Source organism: Hippoglossus stenolepis, chromosome 13 (genome assembly GCF_022539355.2).
Source record: "Hippoglossus stenolepis isolate QCI-W04-F060 chromosome 13, HSTE1.2, whole genome shotgun sequence".
Taxonomy (NCBI): domain Eukaryota; kingdom Metazoa; phylum Chordata; class Actinopteri; order Pleuronectiformes; family Pleuronectidae; genus Hippoglossus; species Hippoglossus stenolepis.
In genome coordinates this window covers 14400410-14420114 of record NC_061495.1, presented here as the reverse complement: position 1 = coordinate 14420114, position 19705 = coordinate 14400410, and positions in this window count along the sequence as shown.

Genomic DNA, 19705 nt, shown 5'->3' with positions numbered 1-19705 from the left:
AAATTCACTAGATCCCAAAAAGAATACTTTTATCTGCGCCAAATCAATTCTGTTGGGAAAAAAATTTAAATGTTGAAAAACGTATATCTCGCAATGATAAAGAAAGTGGAAAAAAATCCTGGTTCTGTGGGTTCATGCCTCACCCCTCCAGAACATATGGAAATCGATAAGAGTGGTTTTTTGCGTAATCCTGCTAAATACACATACTGTATAATCGAGTTGCATGCAATTTCATTCAAACCTTTACCTCCTAGGTTGAGGCAACTAGAATGATGCTCAATACAGTGCACACCTCCGTCAAGGCCTCTCCTTATGAAACTGCATTTAAATTTAATAGATCCAGTTTTTTATTTGGACCTGGGCCAAATGTACAAACCCTTAAACTTGTCGGATTTTGTCTGGCATAAAGATCCATGAACTATTTTCTGAGAAATCAAAGGAAAATGTGAAAAATAGCCTTTTTTATACAACTTTACAGAAAGTGAAAATCCTGGATCCGACCCCTGATCCGCACCACAACCCGTGCTGCATCCTTTTTTAGCACACACAAAAAATACACAAAAGGACAAATTGTAGCTTTTTTGCCAAGAAATACAAAACACAACTAGCACGGTGTCCAAACAGGTCGACCATTCCCTCTGTTTCAAGTCGTAAGTTCTCCATGCAAATCCACGTCTGCCGTTTCAGAACACGTGTTGCTTCATCAACAGATTATACGTACGCAAATTATAGAGCTCATGGCGGAATATGATTCACATTTGGAACTACATAGGCTTTCACCTTGTTTGTGCCTTCCAAGGAAATTCGAGAGAAATATTGGGCATTGGGTGATGTCGAATTATTCCATATTCACTGTCCTCATTGAAGCTCCACGTCCTTGTGCATGGACGCACGCACACAAAAGCGCGGACGCAGCCGTTACAGTGACAAAGCTAAAAGCGCACCACACAAAAGAGGTGGCTGTGAAAACATCCTGCGAAAACACAGCCAGTAAAAGCCCGAACTGTTAACCAATTTCAGTAATGTGTTGTTAAATTTCCTACCAAGCAGAGTGAAATGGAAATAAATGCAGATGCCAACTTTTGTGTGATTCAGTAATGATTTCCCTAATTTGGATTCCAAGTAGCACTGTAATAATATGCATGTGTTGAAGCGGCTGCACTCTCACAATTTATTCCCCCTTTGTGACTGTACACAGTCTTGACAGGGCGGTCCGGAGGCTTTTTTTTGCAAAACGTCCTTTGTACACTGCTCCCGTTCGCGGAGCATGACACTGTTGACTGCATTTAGTTTTTATTCATACCCATAGGAATTAACACTCCTTCCACTGACCCCGTCTGACGGTGAAATTCCAGACTACACAACCGTTTTTTATTTTGAGTGCTTGTTTAAAAGGTGTTACTAATGGCGATCTCCACTGGGAGGGGGTTCAAACGATTGCCAATCTGTCAATCAACGCTTAACGTTTCCACGCCAAGTAAGGATATAGCACGGGGGAGCGATCCGGCAGGACTTCACACAGGTTTTTCGCTTTGTGTTACTGGGTCATGACACACTTTCTTTACTTTGAATTGGGCAAAAATAGTCCTCCGCCTTTTTACTGACAAAGTGGGCCAATATCTGCATAAAGTGGAAAAGCTAATGCATCCTGTCATATCCTCTGCAGCTCGGAGTCTAAAAAGCGTCACCCTTTAAGTGCTTTGTCTGCCACCACAAATGCGATGGGAAATTTAAAGGTGAGGAGAAGGAGCCCGGCGTCGTATGGAATCATGGGGCAGCCTTTTAAAATCAATAGACAGTTTATTGAATCAATGCACAGTTTGGTGTAGTGCAAAACCTGTCTGTCTGATTAAAGTGGGAGACATTGAACAGGATGGCCTGATTAAGTGTCGTGCAGGCATGACTGCTTTTCAGACACAGCAGGCCTCACGCTGCCGGGCTGTTCGACACTGTGAAGGTAACAGCGAAAGTAGAGGCTGCTGCAAAGCCTCTGTATACGGCACATTTGTGGAGCTTTTGTAATTGTTGAAGAGCAGGGCTCTCATTAACATTTAATCTAATTTAGAGTCAGCGCTGCAGTTCGTAATGCAGCTGGCGGTGGACGTGGAGGTGGAGGTGGTCTGAGTTAGGTGGGGTTTTTTCTGCATGCATTAATACATTAACTATATGGTTTTGGATCTAAACACGCCATTCGAAGCCACTGATTTCTCTCCCTTTCAATCCCTTTTCTAAATGAGCTCGCGGAGAACTGACTCATTCCAGCGCGCCGTGTCACAATGCAGATGTATTTACTTTGTTCGAGTTATTCATCGTTCTGTTGTTGCACTTGCGAATGTACCAAACCTCTTCTTTGTGCACTCGAAAAAAATAAAAATAAGTCCTTGTCTGCTCTCAAAAAATAACAAAAACATTGCACTTGTGACCGGTAATGTCAGAAAATCAAACTCAGGAGATAATAAAACAAGAGGGTATTGATGCTGTGGAAAGGATAATGTGAAGTGATTTCATTTTCTCGCATTTAAAAGTGTGATTTGATTAAAGCCTCTGTTCAGCCGCGGTTGATTAAAACCGTGTGTCATTAGGACTGCGTGGGCGTGTTCAAGTGACAACTATCTCTCTCTCCTGTTGGTGCCTGATGGGGTCAGTCAATTTACACCTTCATGACTGTTAGCACATAGAGTTTCTCAAAAAGATCAGATTAAAAGAAGTCGGAACATGACATACACAAAACATGTGCAGACTCACTGTGATGAAAGTTCACTTGCGTGGATCGCCTGCCGCATCTGATATCTACGCGCTACTTGGAAAGTAAAATCAACAGTAACAACAAAGATTTACTGTTTCTATGTGATTGAGTTTAAGTTCTCAACCCCTGAGTTTGCACAGGAACTTAAATTATTCCTGAGTTGCCTTTTCTTCCACTCTCTTTAACATCGCCCTAAAAGGAGTTCTGCTGTTGTGCAGCTTTTCCAATAATTGCTTATTCTGATTTGTTCATTGTTTGTCTATTTAAACACATCAAATATGGATTTTTACATTCGCTGTAGTATAATGCTGAAAAGACAACGTTTATATTAGTTGCAAGGGGTGAGTAGAAGTCACAGTCATACTATCTCATTGCACGGCTCAGTCAATAAAACATTAAACATGTCACAATGTGACTACAAGGAAGTTTGCCTTGATTGTCAGCTGGTTACAAATCAGCAGGGAAATCAAACAGCAACAGCGTGTTTAAGGTTTCGCCGGTGTGCAGTAACAGGTAGACTGAGAGATTCCAAGTATATCTACGGATGTGTCTCGCACACTGGGGGATTTTTATTCACAGATAATCTGGCTATTAGCCTTATCCTGGTTAGGGTACATAGGTTAAGCTGTTTTCATGCAACTTTGATGCCCCCTTTAAATGAGAGGCGCTGTCATCGTGAATAAAGCATTTGAGAGAATATCCTTATCCACCTATCACGGCGCTGCACCCACAGAAAGATCAGTCCGCTGGCATAAAAGTATGAAAAGCAGCTGGCAGCGACCCCGCTCCCTCTTTGAATGAGCGAAAGTAGGTTAACCATAACGCTGTGCAAGTCGGGTAAATATCGCAGCGAGACAAGCTTCTTAACCTCGTAATGGGAGCATTTGTCTATATGAACTATTCTGGGCCGGTTACAGCAGCTCCTCGTATTGACCTAAAAGTCAAGTTACTCGAGTAACTCAGTTAAATGCAAATACAAGCCGGTGCCTGACGCGGCTCATGCATCAGTCTGGCAGCACAGATAAACCCATGGTAAGCATCTGTGCTGATACAGTGGATCACATCTTTGGGGCGCTCATAATTATATGGAACCTATTTATTCACGACACACTTCAATTTATGTTCAAGTATTGATGACTGCTCGTTGCCTCGTCTTTTCAGTTTCACCAGCAGCTGCTTGATGACGGCGTCTCACAAAACACATTAAATCCACCTCAATGGAATTTTCGGATCCACAGCCTTGACACACGCGGTGAAGCTTTTACCGTCTATAGAATGTTTTAATAAGAGACCCCAGATCTAATAATTTTGGCAGCAGCCCCAAATGCATGTAAATAGTGTGACCTCGCGCCAGGATAAAAATATGATTTGTTTAAAGAAGCGAATGACAAGGTGCCATGGCACTTCAGTGGATTAGAACAACCCCCTGGGAAATCATCCATTTTCAGCTCATGCATGGGTTTGAATCTAATTGCATGCAATGCTATTATATCTCTTTTCTGGATGCATCTCATCTGTGCTCATCGTCACTGTAACTTCTAAACCCTTATGACCTTTAATCAAATGTGTCTGCTCATCTTTCCATGCGATTTTTAAAACGCACCTCGCCTGTTGAGAAGACGCTTCGCTCTGGGCTCCGGCTCCACGCCAGCAGGAGGAGCTTAAAGGAATAGTTCACCCGAAAAGGATAATTCACTCATAATCTCCTCACCCCTATGCCGATAGAGGAGTGGGTGAAGTGTTTGAGTCCACAAAACACTGCTGGAGTTTCAGGGGTAAACAGTGTAGCAGCCGAATCCAATACAACTGAAGATATTAGGGACTTATCTTCAGACGTAAAAACAACAACAGAAAAAAAAACACAAAATGCCTCCATACTGCTCCTGTGGTGTCATCCAAGTGTCCACAAGCCCCGACATTCATATTCGACTCTAAACGAGGCCATTGACACCGAGTTGTAAAGCATCAATGTCCGCTGATATCTTCCAACGAGGTACATTCAGGGACCGTCAGAAATGCTAACGACCGCTAGCTTAGCCAATTCTGTTGGACTTTTAGTCTCGTATGGTTTCATCCAAGTAACTGCAAGCCCTGACATTCATATTGGTCTTGAAACTAGGTCATCTCAACGTGTTTTATGCCTAAAAGTCCACCAGGAGTAACTAAGCTAGCACACGTTAGCATTTCCGACGGTCCCTGAATTGCCTCGTCGGAAGATATCAGCAGACATTAATGATTTAAAAGATTAGTCAGAAGTGAGAACAAAAAGAAATGTAAGGGTCAATTTCAGTGACCTCAGTGTTTGTCTCAAAATTATAATAATAGTCTATAACTAAAGTCAGGACACTCCGTGCTTGCATAGTGCTACAGGTATGCTGATTAGAGGTTCAAAAGGTCTCAACGTTGACCTGAATCTTAATTTGTGTCAGTAGAAAGTCAGTACGAGAGCAATAAAAAAAACTCAATCGTAGAACTAGCTGACGGATAACATGTCAAACGTTAAGTCATCCATCATCTGGAACATCTTTTTACAGTGTCCGCACTCCGCCGGACAAAAGGCCCCTTTGTGTTTTCAGGCTGTGACAGGGAGTAAATTTAGATAAGTAAATGTTTGGATCAGTGGGAGCCCTCGGATCACAACTGTTTGTGTTGGAGCCGAAACACTGTTTGCAGTATTGACCCCAGAGCCACGACAATACAGTGAGATCCAGCTTTAGCGGCTCCGCCTCTCGCCAATCTGGCCGCACTCCTCCCAGAATTTGTCACGATATAATGACACATTCATCAATTAGGCTTTTACAAATGGTCCATTTGGGGAATAACTGTGCCGTCAAACATCCACAGTCGGATCATTTGAGGTCTGTTTGTTGTTTACCTCAAATAAACAGAGCCAAAAACAAAAGGCAGCTAGACTCAAATGATCTGCATCCCCCTTTTCAAGCCTGCATTGGACTGTGATGCAGAACCTCCTCACCTCTATTCTCATCGTGGCAGCGTTGCCAGGTTGGAAATGTTGAAGTATCGTACAATTTATCGGAATTTAGTGAAAATCCTTGTACACGTCATATTTAAGTAAAAAAGAACATTATATAATCAATAGATAAATTGTTTTAAATAAATCTGACACCCCCTACAAATCTAGCCACATACAAAATAACTCCCACTTTATTTTGTATACCATACCTGCCTATAGTATATAGTAATATACAGTCTGTATATGCATATATCTATATATTTATTTTAATTTCTCCTTATACTAATGCACAAATACAGTAACATCCTTGTGCAATCATCCTGTGCAACTGCACTTCAGTCAAGTACGTTTCTCTACAAATAATATGTCCGTCTTATAGTGAAAGGTGTATATTTATACTTAATATCTGCATTTTATTTTGTTAGATTTTTCATTTTATTTTATTATTCTACACACTCGCATGTTCTCTCGTCTACCTCATTCCGACTGTCTACTGCTGTAACAGGTGAATTTCCCTGACGTGGGATCTATAAAGCTTAACTCTTCTTATCTTATCCTATCTTGATTGGCTGGAAAGACTTCACGTGAAAAGAGATGGTTAAAAATAAAAACAGACACAGGGTCTATATTCACTTACATCATCAAGACAAGTCATGCATATACACAGACGTTCATCTATATTTATAATGTACCCCAGTGGGCTGATGGGCTCAGTGGTGGCGGGTGTGGTTAACTATTTCAACCACTTCAAGTGAAACACATCTACCAGCAAATACAATAATTCAATTCGTCAATACAATTCAGATATAAAAGATCACAACGTCAACAATGAGTCATCAAAAAAATCCCCAAAATCCCCAAAAGCCAAAGAGGCAAAGAGGCAAAGAGGCAAAGAGGCAATGATATCATCAGAGCTCCATGGTAAAATACATGATTCATAATATATTATCTATAAATAGCTTTCAACCGATCGTTCAGATTGTCTCCTCATCAGGATATCAATATTACCTACATTCATCTATGCAACCAAGAAAAAACCCGATGAAGATCCCTCTCCGGATCGAAACCGTGTTTAATTAAATTCTCTGTGGTGCGGAGTGACACAAGTGTGCAGGCTCTACTTTGTTATTGTTGAATTTCTTCGGACCACCTTGCACCTCGTGATGTCCTTTTAGTTTTTTTCTTCCCCTGACACATATGATCATAATCATAGAGCTGGTTTACACTCCATCGAGTCCACTCCATGTGAAAATATCATAAAGGAAACACTCTGAATTCAAGATTAGTAACTGGTCAATTACCTCAAAAATCATACGTTCATTCATGGCACATACCTAAAGTTTCACGTACAAACAACGGGTGTCACTCTTCCAACCCTGAACCCGCATCATCAAACTCCTGGGCAGGAATTCATGGGGTTTGTGAAGCCAAAATGCATTTTCTCTTTTTCCTGCAAACTCCATATGTGGACGAGAATGGCAGCCAAAGTGGAGTCTCGCTCTGGCTTAGATGAGATGTGGGAGCATTTACATTCCCTTGATCCCCTTATTTTTTTCTCCCTTTAGTGCGGGATGCGAGACGCAACCATTCAGCATGACGTGCAAAGCCTCCCAGTCCAACAGCTCAATGAACGTTCACGCTGATGTAAAATAAAAAATAAAAACCCAAATCAACTGAAATAATAATTAATTCAAAGTAAGATTTAGCTCAATTGAATTAAACCGGCCTGTCAGGGCGGTGGAAATCATAACAGCGATGACGTTGGTCGACCACAGCGGATTCCACCGGATACGCACCAAAGGTACAATAAATGAAAAACACACTTTTGAGCAGCCTTGAACAAATTGAATGTTTATGAGGAGTTTCCTTCGGGGATCCGGCTCTTGCACCAGAGGGTGGATTGATTGCGTGGGCTCTCGTCATCTTTTTCTTTCCTCCAATCCAATATAAAGACTCTTCTGTCATATGTGATCCTTTTCCTCCCGTCATCTTGAGAAGGGAGATTAGAGCCGGATCTGAATGCTGTTGTTTTTTTTCTCCTTCCTCCTTTCAATAGCACTTCTCTCTCTCTCTCGCTTTGACCTTGATGGAACCGCGTCATGAGGTCAAGAAAACACGCGGCAGGGAAATTGCAAGTTGTGGTGGGGGAGAGGCGAGCTGAGTGCTGTAATAATCCAGCTAAAAGAAAACTTGGCATATACTGTAATGAAGTGACAGTAGTTCGAGCTGACACCTGAATTGAGAGTCATCTTTAAGAATATTGCCGGGGAGAGAACATGCAGGGACAGCAATATCTCCGTCTTTTCAGGACATTGTTTTTTTCTCTCCCTCTAGGCTGAAGGAAATAAAAGTGAGGCCTGAAGGACTTCATATGGGATTCTTGCTATTGACTTCAGTGCAGCATCTGACAGCTACTTTAAGAACTTTATCTTAAGGCAGTTTTGCATAGAGCACAGAAGTCTCACCCCCTTCTTCTAAGCGACTCTTTGTTCCACTGGCCTCAGCTCCCTGCTCAATACGTTTTTCTCACATGGAGGTTTTTTTTTAGCCTTTCTAAAAAGCTGTAACACGATAACCACGTTTTTTTCCCCCTCTCTCCAATATCCTCGGCTAAATTTAGCCTTTGTTCTTGCCACAAATGACTCGATCAGCTCATATATTTGTAGTACTAAAATAACACAGCAATTATTTTGCCAGCATTCAGCAGCTACACCTCCCATGAGAGCGGGATGGCACAGCGATCCTGAGACTGCTGGCTGCCCTCGCCCTCCACAAGCCAAGAACCTACGAGGAGGCAGCAACACCACAGTGCAAAAGGTAATTGGCCATTTGAGTCGAGGGGAACCATAATGTATCTTCTGATGCAATTTATAGGTCACAAATTATTCTCAGAACTGAGACTGGATAAGAAAGTGTAGTTTCTTTTTCGTGAAAAGTGTTTTTGGGACTAATACAGAAAACTACGGTGACCGAGACGTCTCTCATGGCGCGTTAACGGACAAAAGCCACAACATGTATGCAAAAGTGACAACACAATTACAGTAGCAACGACAGAAATGCAAACGTCACAACACAAATGTAAACGCCACAACACAAATGTAAACGCCACAACACAAATGTAAACGCCACAACACAAATGCAAACATCACAACACAAATGTAAACGCCACAACACGAATGCAAACACCACATAATGAATGCAGACTCTTAAACCCGAATGCAAAAGTGACGTCATAATTACACAAGCAACAACATGAATGCAAAAGCAATAACACAAATGCAAATGTGACAAAAACAACTACATAAGCCACACAACGTAAACGCAACCACGACGGAAATGAGCGACAACAAATGTTGACCATGAAACGAGCGGAGTTACTTTTTGTGGTTGAGGGAGCTGGCATGAGTGAAAACCCGGTCAAGCCAGCCGCCACTTAAAAATGTGAAGCTTCTCTGTTTGAAGTGTGAGCAGCCAAAACGAATTAAGCAAAAAGTTTGTATCCTAACATTTTTAGAAATAAAGTAGAAATATCTAAACGCTCCAAGCACCTTTACTGGACCACTTCAAATTAGCATCAAACTTAAACGGCAGCTCGCTCATCCAGGCTTTCACAAACCACAGCTCACCCGACCGAAGTGAGTGACTTGTTTCATTGTCAGCATCCGCTGGTTGCTCACTCCCGCTGTGGTTGTGTTTCCGTTGTGTGGCTTTTGTAGTCGTCTTGTCACTCTTGCATCCCTGTGTTCTTAGGAGGTGCTTGTGTGAGATGTCTCGGCCCCCAGATAAACACCTTCCACCACATCCACCTCGTCCATGACTCTCGCAGCTTTGCGAAGAATCCCAACTTCACCGTTCTCTCCAAAACATACAGGCCACATAATTCATACACAATAAGTTATGCATCATTTCCATCAGATATTCCTCTGGATTGTTTTGTGTGTGACAAATTAACCCGCTCTTTATGCTGGATGTTTGCATTTCCTACCCCTTGTGGGGAAGACGGAAAAACAAGGAAACAAAGGGGAATAAATTATCTTTTGTTTCAGACAACTTCCGACTGAATTCCGCTTAATTTATCTGTCACGGCTCGAGTGGGAATTTTGCAGATCCCCCCCCCCCCCTCGTTAACTCTAAGGAGGATGGCATCCAGAGGACAGACACTCACATGAAGGAAACATCAGCTTCACTTGTGGAGTAACATATCATTTTGTGAAAATCTTGTGACAGGAAAATGCTGCAGATAAAAAGGCGAATGGGTTGTTCTTTGGTGTGAGAGACGCAGTATATCATTGCAGTTGTTTGTCAGAGTTGTTTTGTTTGACAATGGCTAATGGGCCGGCAGTCAAATTGTTATTATGTATGATTAAAAACATTAAAGGTCCATGTTGGCGGAATGTGCGTAGAAGTGCCGTCCATCATTCTCTCCCCCCCCCAAAAAACAACACACCGCAGCATTTTTCCCCCTAAAAAGTCAAAAAGTTAATTAGCGACACGGAGGCCACGTCTCGACTCCGTGACCTTGGTGTGTCAGAACAATCTCTGCTGACAAACCTGATATGACATTTTGAGAGTCTCGGGTTATTGTGTGAATGAGAGTTCAATCATCACATCATTAATGGGCTTGGAGTGGGGCCAGTCATTCATGACACAGTGCTTTACAGCTCGGCCAGAAATCTCTGCGCTGTCATGAGAAGGTTGTGGATTTTTTTTTTTTGTGGGGAGCTACCAAAGGGTGATTTTGATTAATGGCTTTTTCCGCCGCAAAGCCATTTGGGTAATTCTGAGGAATAATCTCCTCACGTCATTGAAACCTTAAAAACGATCAGGGTGACCAGGGCTGACCGTCCCCTCCTGGTCAATTACGGGGCTAATTAGTATTTATGGTTTTTGTCACCCAAGATGAGTCGGTTGTGTTGCTCCTCATTTGTATTCGCTCATGGGTTATTCCATAGTAAGTCATGAGCCCATCACGGCCATGTTTGACTAGCTTCTATATAACCAATAGATCTAGAGAGGCTATTTTGCATGATTATATTTATTCAGTTCTGGTGGCGCCTTATCCAACAAAAGCAATTTACAGCGATATTGATCATAGGCTCTGTTTTATTAGTCAACAAAATCAGTTTTTATCTGCTAAGGATTCCTTTTGCTCAGGAGAGCCCTAGTGTTGACTGATTCTGATCTGTGTGTGCTCAAGTTATTGTCTTCTGTTTTTATATCTTTTTGAATTGCACGCCTCCCGCCGCTCTTTCCGGCGGTGGTGAGGCTTTGTGGAAATTCCCCCCGAAAAATCCATCTCAATAAGTAAATATAACTGCTTCCCTTCAAAAGCCCTGTTGAGTGGCTCTCTTGACTTGCATTGACTGGCCATCGCCTAGGAGACTCAGCCCGACGCTCTCCACTACAAGTGTTACTAACGCCAATTAAACCCCTGGCACCACCCTGTCATTCTCCACATTCTGTGACATGAGTGATAACACAGACCCTTACCTTCAGCTCTCATCTGACGCACATTAAATGGCACTGGACCCCAGCGTTTCCTGACATTCTGCTCAAATCGATTGCAATTTAATCAGTGTGAGCATGCTGCTATCAGCCACGCTCGCACCAGCTGTTTCTTGTCTTACCTGCTTGGGCTGAAGGGGAGGATTGAAAGAAAGAAAAAAAAACAAATACAGCCATTTCCAAACTCTAACAATGTGTAATTCTCATTAAATAAACAGAGTAAAACCAACGAAAAGGGAGAAAACATCAAAGTGGGGAATAATAATCACAGATTTGATGTTTCCGTGGAAGCATATTTCCATTCAATTTGCACTCTATTAGATTTATTGTCTGTTTTGAACACACATTAGTCTCGTTCTCCCTCGTAGCTCCTCTCTCTCTTTGTGTGTGTGTGTGTGCGTGTGTGTGTGTGTGTGCGCGCGTGTGTGTGTGTGTGTGTGTGTGTGTGTGTGTGTGTGTGTGTGTGTGTGTGTGTGTGTGTGTGTGTGTGTTCGTGTCTTCCTCTCTACCCGTCTCTCTCTCCCTCTGGGGGTAAATGCAGTAATTATCCCATTATACTTTGAAGTCGTCGTAAAAATCCAAGGCCCCAAAACAATCCCCCCCGAAATAAGTGAATACATGGTCCTTTTAAGTATTTGGGGTCCTGTGAGGTAGCCCACGGCTGAAACACTCTCTCTTTGAAATTCCAACAGGTCAAAACAAATCCCAAAAGTGCGGGAAAAGTGTGTAATTTAAAGGATTTTAAACGATAAACAAACCTGTTCTTTGAGCGAAGGTGCGCTGAGGCCAAAACTAAACTTCCAAAGATTACCTCGGGAACTAATAGTCGTGTGTCCCTGTTTGAATCGTAGCGACACAACTAACTAAATGAAGAAGGGGGGGGGGGGGGTTCAACAAGATGGCGCAAACACACATGGATGCCTCAGGGCAGCCATAAATATAGTCTATAGAGCTCTGAGGATGAACAGACTGAGCTCGCTACCAATTTCCAAATGACTTAATGGGGTGATAATGTGTTAAAATGAAAATTTGTCTCTATTTTAGGAAGACCTTGAGTTGCATTGCCGGGCTGCGGATCCGTCTCACACATTCGCACGTTCAAGCGCACACACAAGTTATTATCCCCTCATCCTCTGAATTTTCAATTAAGTACCCAGTGCAGACTGTCATCTTCTACAGAGGATCCGGGCTAAATGAGGATCCTGGCATATGTTCCCTAGTTCGATGCATATCCAGATGAAATATTGATTATGAATGGCAGCAAGAAGCCGGCTCTATTAGGAGGAATAACATTTCACAAAATTGAGCCGAGGCATTAATACGTCAGTGATGTACAACTATCTGAGTCCTGCCTGCCACCAGGTATCACTCTGGGTTAGTGCCCGAGGCTATACAAATATGAGCCGAAAATGAAAGCAACTCCATAACTGTTTGGATGGTGGATGGTTTGATAAACGTGATAGAAATACTCATGCTGTCTATGTCGTCTCAGGTCGGTTCTCTCTCTCTCTCTCTCTCTCTCTCTCTCTCTCTCTCTCTCTCTCTCTCTCTTTCTCTCCCCCACCTGCTATTTTTTATAACTGGATCCACATGGGAGCAGGGAGAGAGGTGATGGTCAGCTGCATGATCATCGCTGGTGCAGAACAGGGGACACGACGCCGAGCAACAGCAACATGTGTCCATACATGTATGCAGATAGACGCACATCGGCACGCTGTCAGACAACATGACACAACACGCATGCAAACACGCACGCTGGGAGGTAATTACCACGTGTAAACACACAAATGACACAATACGTTTCCCATTAGAAAAAAATGCATATTAAAACAAATGCAGCCCCATAACTTATTTAAAACGTAAAAAAAGAAAAAAAAAGGTGTTGTGTGGGTTGGATGCTGTCATGGCTGCAAATGATCACCAACAAGATGTGAGCAGAGCCTGTCATTAAAGGCACAATGTGGGTTTCCGTGGCAACATCATTGAGACCTCCATTTTTTTTAATGCTGTGGTTGTGAACAATCAACATTGCACCCAACCCCCCTGTGAATAAAAGGCACACGGCTAAATAAAGCAAGTGCTCAGTTGCCACACTTTTACAATCCACTGTCGTTGTTTTTTTTTCCTCTCTCCTCTCTGTTGGGAATTCTGTAACAACCTGTTTCTACGGGGGGGACTAGGCAAAGTATCAACACTCCACAATCAAAGAATAGCTCTGCGCTCGTTTTAAAACAATCCCTCCGACAACAGACCAACAAAACTGTCACATTGTGATTTAAGGCGAGTTGATATTCAACCCTGCTCCCTCATTTACCGACTGATTTGCCGACACCGAGTCACAAAGGTGACGCTTCCTTTCCCCCTTCCTGCCATTTTAATTCGGTGTCCTTGCTTGGTTAAAACTGAAGTTCAGCCGCCTGCACAGTTACTTTTCCATTATGCTCCACAATGACCTCCCTGACCAAGGTAATTACCTCGGCTCTCGAGTCATCGGAGTCAAAGATAAAGCCCTGCAGAGATCTCCCTACATCAGATTATCCTCGGAGAGAGCCGCAGCACAGGTGTTCACACCCGACCAGCATCGCGATTGTTGCTTGTTTGTTTATTCATTAGCATTTGATCTGTCAGCCGGAGAAAGGGATGTCTTCAGTTTGCAGGAGAGTCTTGTCAGCATGAGGAACTGAGATAAGGTGAATGTAGTATTTAATTAAGAAGCCCTCCTGGTATCTGGGTGCATACAGACACCACGCGGCAATTGACCTTAGTGAACATGTCAAGACTTTATCTCGCTCCCATCAGCCCTGAGCAGGAGTTGTGAAGACTGTAAATAGCTGTGCTCTCAGACAAGCCCTTTGATTTGTACAAACAGACCTTGTACCGTTTTCAAGTGGAAGATTACACAGTTTTTTTTTATTTTCCAGCCAAATGAGGCGACATTATTTAATGCTTCCTGTCATAGTGTTTTTAATATACTGAAATGTCAATTAATGTGTGTCGTGTTTTGGCTTCTGCGCGGCCAAATTAAGTTTTTGCTTCGTTTTGCAGTGTCTGTCGCCAGCATATGTGTGTCAGAAAGAAATGAAATGCACAGAATCTGTTATGGATTTAAGAATATTTTTCCCAGGCTGTGCTGCCAGTTCATGAGTAATTTAAGGGGAATACATCTGCTTTAAACAGAATATACATGGGCATCATGTAAATTCATCATTTTCAAACAAAAAATTTCGCAGTCAAATCATAGCATCGAGAATTATACTAAGCATTTAATCACCTGACAGTTTTTAAAGCTGGTCCATCCGTTTTATATATATTTCGTCTTGACATAATCTGTCTATATTAGCTTTATACTTATTCCAGCTGTGAACCAGCACATGTGCATATACCCTGGTGATGGCAGGAACAACAAAGGAATACAGAAGGAAGACAAACATGTGTCTTTCGTGAGTCAGCAGTGACACCTTGAGGTTTGAGGTAAAATCACATGACTCTGGTGGTGGAGGATGATCAGCAAACCATATCATTCCATCAGCAACAGGAATGAGAGGAATAATTGTAATGATAGTAAGAATAATACAAGACTAAGAAAACAAAAAAGGCACAAACATTTTAAAATTGTATAAAAATCAAGATGACGCAAGGAAGCATGTTTTCGCCCTCTCATATACCTCAGCGATATATTCACCTTGCCCCTTGGTAACATGGCATTTGACTTTTCATTGCAAAATGCCATCCCTTTGTCATCTGTACGGATAAAAACGAATATAAATAGTTGAGCAGCTGATTAAATTGGTCATTAAAATGTATTAAAGGTCACAAAATCTTTTCTGACACCTCTCATTTTTCGTAAAAAACCTTTTCCTCTCTTAGGATGCCTAAGAGATGATCATTTGGAAACATGTCAACCAGATAATTTTCCTGCTCATAAATATACATAGCAAGTATCTTCCTTTGTCCTGTTATTTTGATAAGCGTTGTGTATTTCTTCAAGATGATCAACAGATGGCGATAGAGCAGCTGGTAAGGACACAGGCTCTGATTCTCTCCACACCGAGGTTCATGGACCACACTGAGGGCCGTGGAACATTTCCATTAAGTCCCAGTCAACATGTGGGAGAGCTACAGGTTACTGACAGTGTTACTGCCACCCACATCACAAACCATACCACACACAACCTCTCCTAAAGATTCAATTTGCATAGATGATTAGGATAGGCTGGAGTCAATTCCAGCTGACATTGGGCGAGAGGCAGGATACACCAGGTCGCCAGCGTATGACACGGCTGACACAGAGAGACAAACACAGCCATTCACTCTCCAATTAAGCTAACCCCCAATCTGCATGTCTTTGGACGCCGGAGTGAAATCCTACAAAAGCCATGGAGAACATACAAGCTCCACACAGAAATACCCCAAACCGAACTGGGAATCAAACTGGGAAACCTTCTTCCTGTGACCACTGTGCAATCATGGCAGAAATCAAAACAACTAAAAAGGGAACATTAAAGTAGCAGCAGGGTCATCTAGCAAAACTGAGAAATATAATAATATATAAACACCAATAATATGCCCGGATGTACCTGTACATAAAATTATGTTGTTATGACATTAGACATTCGAACAAATTGAATCAAGATTTTATTCATTTGTGCACTATGTTATATATGCTGATGTATAACACTACATCGGTATGAAAGGACTCTTTGTGTCCACAGTAGTAACAGTTTCAAGGAAAATCCTTCACCTCCTACAAGAAAATTTGGACTTTTACCACTTATAGCACCAACTCCGAGCCAGACCCTCCTTTCTCAGGTGTCTGAGGGTGTAAAAAGAGCTGTAGTTAGAGAAATGTCAGGTATAAAAAAGAAACCAGCGGGGTGTCTGCTGAAGGTCAAATGGAATACAGCCCAGAGCCTAGTTTAATATCAGTTCAGAGTGCCTGGTTGGTGATGTTAGGGGATATGTCATGTGTCAGGGCAGATGAGGTATGAGTGTGCAGGTTGGTGGAGTCATGCTGGATGCGGGTGGGTGGGTGGGGGGGGGATCCAGAGTCTGGATTTATAGAGCAGCACAGTAAAGAGTCGTATTAACGCATGCATGGAAGAAAAATAGATGAATTAAAGACGCGTGAGTCCAGTGAAATAAACGAGAAGACATGTAAATAGATAATAGCTGTTCTAAGATCAACAATATTCAACAGCAGCGTATGTCGGAGCAGCTGTTCCGGAGGATTAGTGTAGTGAACACTCAGATTAATGGTTCTGAAACAAGATATTATGTAGAATTATGTTTTATTTTTTTGTTCGGGGATTAATAGAGTCTCCTGAGAACAGCGGTGATGGTGGAACTTTGTGGCAGCGGAGATTAAAAATATGCCATAGTGTGCCGTTATTTATGGCGCCGCACCACGGAGGGAGCCGCCCTGGGCACTTTTTGGATCCTTGCGGAGGATAAGAGGTGTCGACCATGATGGCTGATGATGTAGCCATCATCTATTTCACCCCCACCTTCTCGGGGGAGGTCGGGGGAAGAAAAGAAAAAGCCCTGGGAGGCATGTTCTCGGACAGCCTGCTGTTAGGGTTTCTTGTATCCAGTGATGTTTTTCATGCCCCCATAAACTCACTCACATTCTCCTGCTGCAGTCTGTCCTCAGTCTTCCTCCTTCAACAGTTCTCGTCCTTGCTGTTCTTTTGTGTCTGCTCGGCCCACCGCAGCGCCTCTGCGTCCCCGACATGAAAAGCCTCAGTGTTTTTTGAGGATTATCTATTCCATGTCAGAGTGTCTGTCTGCAATGTTCTGCCCTTGCAGCCCACAGTTCCCTGTTGTTTTGAGGAGACCTCTCGAAGCCTCATCTCGCCATCTCCTCAGCGTCGGCTAGTGCAGCTGCGCGCGGCTGCGAATACAGTTTTAACTTTGTAGCAAGGTTCAAATACAGGGAATGCTTATTGATGAGGGAGTGTGTCTTTCTCATTTCGTATTCATTTACTTTCAATGACAATTTATGCAAATATTTGAAAGACTTTCGACTAAAACCTCACGTCTGCCTTGGACCAGCTCTTGTTATGCTGCTATAGGCCTCGATTGCGGGGGGGACAAATGACACATGGACCTTCTCTCACCTCCTCTTCCTCTTCATCACATTAATGTCTCATCAATACATGACTTGACTTCTTCCCCGGAGTCCTTGTCCGTGCGTTATCGTTTGCAGATCCAGGATCGCAGCTACATGGACTGTCGATCGTGGAGTGTGGATCGCGGAGGCATCTGATCTGATCGTGGATTATGATTACATCTATAGATTGTTTAGATTTACAATATGCCTGCCCACATATACTACTGACAACTGTCATTACTGCTCCCTTCAACATGTTCCTTTGGGTAAATACCGTAAAAAAACATTGCTACACCTCTCCATGTATGTTAGATGTGCTGTCCTTTCTCATGAATGTTGTCAGTTTTCATTTTGTTGATGTGCTCTGTCACATCTATCGCACGTCTGTCCGTCCTGGGAGAGGAATCCCTCATTTGCAACTCCAGTCGAGGGTTAAGGGGCAGAGGATGTCGCACCTTGTTAAGATCTATGAGCCACATGGAGATTTGTGAAGATGAGCTATGCATGTAAAATTTGATTGGTTGAAGAGAGTCAATTTTGATAACACAGTTAGGTTCCAAGTATTTACATGACATACTTAATAATTCACTTATCATTACTGTTAGAGTACCCAATTCTTACTCCCCTTGTTCCCCCATGGTTTAAGTGTTGTAATAAAATGAATATTCTCAGCAGTAAGAATTCAGTGATTCAGTGATTTTGCAGGAACCGCCATGTTTATTAGATCAACCAAATCCATTGACTAAATCCATATTCCCATTCTGTAACCAATACAGAATAAATAGAAGAAGAACATGCAATGTACATCCACGTCACAGAGCGCAACCCACAACCCACAGCATTGCCTCAAGGCATTCTGGGAGGCCCCGGCCATCCACCCCCAACACGCTACCACATTTTATTGCTAACTGACTGATGAAATAGACGCTGTAAATCTCACACTGTTTTATAAAGTGTTTTATAAAAATATTACAGTAACAGCTTTACAGTGCCGTCACAGTAAACTGAAGCTCACATGACTTATTACTATCACACAAAGAAAATCCTCACACAATGTGCTATACTGTAGTTGTGTAGCCGTGTGTTGTGTAACATGACCGCTGATGCAACAAAGGCTTGTGAGCTCCCTGAAAGTGATGCTGCTGCCAGACAGAGACAGGAAAGTTCAAAGGGTGATGCCGATTGTTCTCGTGCACGCTCCAGCTGGACCATCTGTAAAGGAGCGTACATCAGAACCGCTACCCATCATCCTCTGTGGCCCGGCTCCAACTCCATTTGTGTATTTCTGACCTTGGAGCGCATGATTGTTAGTCATCATCATTTTTTTCCCGGACATTTCTTATGCTGATTCCTCTTGTGTGTGTGTGTGTGTGTGTGAGTGTGTAGTGCCGTCTTCTGCTCCCCAGTTGGTGAAGATCATGTTCAGTGTCATGGAAGACTTGGAGAGACGTTAAATGAGGCTCCTGTCATGCATCGCCTGTGCGCCTCGTGTTCCCTCTGCACAACGTGACGAGGGGTAAACATAAATGTCACAGTGCCCAGAGATGCAAACATTTCCGGATCCCAAAAAGATAATTGGGACGTCAGCTTTTCTTTCTGCAGTAACGTCCAGCCAACTACATTTTCCCTTGCTGCAACAAACACGAATGCTAATGCATGCGGTAAATAGGGGTGTAATGGCGAGGTTTAGCTGTTGCTGATCGTGCAGCCCGATATGCAACACAAATCTCTGGAGTCAGAGCAAACAGAAGCACAAATGAAACGCATGTAGCCTGAGTGAAGCCTTAATTCACTTTAATATGAGCCACAGGCGGTGTCCCTGATGTGCCCGCTCTCCTCCCATGTGAGCGGGAGCCAAATGGAGAGGTTGATGGATAAAGCTCCACGAGGACACGGCTATATTCAATGATACTTGACGTGTTTCCACACGAGTGCCACCACATCATGTTGAGCAACGCATGACATTGGCTTCTTCTTTTATTTGTTCTACCATTTCCTCTGTCAGTAAACTCATTGTGTTTAGTGCATGTAACGTGCTAACGGTCCACATGCTGCATCTGTGAGACACATGAATGATTCACTCTTAATTTTACCCCTGGTTTTACTTCACGACCACAGGTGAGATCACACTCAGGGAGGAGGGATTAATAAACCTGGAGGTAAATATTACCCATTCCCAGCAGTATAACTTCCCTCTGCTGGCGCACTGCGGCTGGATCGATTCACATCACACTGTCATGGCACAGTCCCAGCGTGTTCATGTGCTGCGTCGTGAAATGGATGACACGATTATTAAGGCGGTTCTGCACAGGCCAGATAGAGCTGCTGCTGCTGTCGCTACGATGAGATGGGATCACTGTGACACAGTTCA